Source organism: Gigantopelta aegis, chromosome 12 (assembly GCF_016097555.1).
Source record: "Gigantopelta aegis isolate Gae_Host chromosome 12, Gae_host_genome, whole genome shotgun sequence".
In the NCBI taxonomy this organism is placed as follows: domain Eukaryota; kingdom Metazoa; phylum Mollusca; class Gastropoda; order Neomphalida; family Peltospiridae; genus Gigantopelta; species Gigantopelta aegis.
In genome coordinates, this window is record NC_054710.1 from 45,823,021 (window position 1) to 45,825,520 (window position 2,500).

Genomic DNA, 2,500 nt, shown 5'->3' on the forward strand with positions numbered 1-2,500 from the left:
CCTACTAGCCTTATGTCCGATAGCTTAACCACAACACCACCGAGGCCAGTGATTAGAACATCTTTCTGGGAACTGTAAGGTAACAAAACAAGTTGGATGAAAACCTTTACTGGGTTCAGTGGTCTCGATATAATACAAGTAAAAGTAGGACAACGTTCGTCTGAGGTACAATAGGTGTTAGGATCAAACCGCCTCGGCAGACACGTTCTCAAAGTTCAGCGAGCAAATGTTTTACTAACGTTCATATCTGGCGGAAAATAATTAAAGAGAGATAGAAAAAAAATGTTTTACCTCTATGTGTTATCAACTACAGAATAGTAAACATGATTTACAATTGTGTCAACTAGAAGACCTGGTGATAAACATTAAAAACGAGTTAACTAAAGGGCAGTAAACATTTAGACCTTCTCAACTAGAAGGTGGTAATCATTAAAAAACGAGTTAACTAAAGGGCAGTAAACATTTAAACCTTCTCAACTAGAAGGTGGTAATCATTAGAACGAGTTAACTAAAGGGCAGTAAACATTTAAACCTTCTCAACTAGTAGATGGTAATCATTAGAAACGAGTTAACTAAAGGGCTTTTCGTGTTGTTTTTTTGTGGGGGGGGGGGGGGGGGTTTGGGGGGGGGTAATTTTCTGCGGTAATTAAAGCTTTGCTCATCATTTACAAAAAGGCCAACTGGTCTCAGCTAACAAATAAAAACTGCATTGCTTTCTCTTAAAACTATCAAAATAATCCATTAAAGCAAGGTCTATATGCTGGCTTGGTCCATTAGCTGTCTTTAATTTATCTCTAAAACAGGTCCAGTTGTTCTGAATTAGTAGCATGGCTAGTTTTAAACAAAAACATTTGCGGCCAAAGTCGAACTCATAAAAATTGTTTTGGCTATATGGAAAATGTAAAGGAAAATATTTAGAGTGTCGAGGCAAGGGAGGGGGCACCATGGTCATTGAGGATTGGCCAAGGCAGGTGAGGAGGACGAAAAAAACTAAATAAACCTACCTTTTCTATTTTTTCTGTGCAACCAATGCTTTTAAAAAACAGAAAGAAAGAAAGAAAAAGTCGCATTGCCGTATGAACTTTGAAACTTTGGTCTGACCAAACCGACTTTTTTCTTCTTTTTTATACACCCAAGATACACCCAACCTGCACCGATACACTTGGTAATTTGTGTACTTCTAGTTCGTTGTCAATCGGAAATCTGGATTTCTTAGATGTGACTGGTTTTCTTAATTAACTGTGTTCGTATGACGTAGATGTGAAAAATGAAGGACCAAAAATATACTCCACTTCCGGTCTCGTTGTCATGTTCCCTACGCGTGCTGTAACCTCACCGTGGTGCAGGGGTATAACATTCTCTTTGAGAATGGCCAATACAGCACAATCTTTGTTATATTGATGTTGATCATCACTTTATTTGTTTGCATAGGTGTATTTTGTTAAAAGTGTAGGTGCATTTTGTTAAAAGTGTAGGTGTATATTGTTAAAAGTGTAGGTGTATTTTGTTAAAAGTGTAGGTGTATTTTGTTAAAAGTGTAGGTATATCTTGTTAAAAGTGTAGGTGTGTTATGATAAAATTGTAGGTGTGTCTCATTAAAAGTGTAGGTGTATCTTGTTAAAAGTGTAGGTGTATTTTGTTAAAAGTGTAGGTGTGTTATGATAAAATTGTAGGTGTATTATGTTAAAAGTGTAGGTATATCTTGTTAAATGAGTAGGTGTACCTTGTTGAAAGAGAAGGTGTATTTTGTTGAAAGTGGAGGTTTATTTTGTTAAAAGTGTAGGTGTACCTTGTTGAAAGAGAAGGTGTATTTTGTTAAAAGTGTAGGTATATCTTTTTAAAAGTGTAGGTGTACCTTGTTGAAAGAGAAGGTGTATTTTGTTGAAAGTGGAGGTTTATTTTGTTGAAAGTAGAGGTGTATTTTGTTAAAAGTGTAGATATATTCATTAAAAAGGTGGAGGTGTATTATGATACAACTACTTCTTTTAGGAAACTTGTAGGTATATCATGATACACCTACACTTTTCATTTAACTGTAAACCTGTATTTGAAATGAAATAAAACAAAACACAAACAGAAATGATTAATAATACAATGACCTTTTATTGTCACAACTTACACTGAAATCCGGAAGGTATGTTCATTGGGAGAAGCGCACGACAGCGCGACTGTTACTAACAGTTTCCGTCACGATCACACTTCCGAGGTTCGTTTGCAACGCATTGTCTTTCGAATTCGTCAACACTTTAGGTCTCCATATTGGGGGAATGTAGACGAATTTTCCCTTGTGGTACACGTCCAGCTGTCATATACCTGTGTCAGTGGCGGATCTAGAAAATCCATTTCGGGGGGGGGGGGGGGGGCATTGACATGAGGCGGAATGCCATGGGAACTTTGGGGAACGTTTGGAAGGGGTTAAAATTAATATATAATAAAATTATAAATGTCGCAAAATTTAGCCGGGGTTGCAGGCTACTTTGGGATGACCTGTAGTATCCCA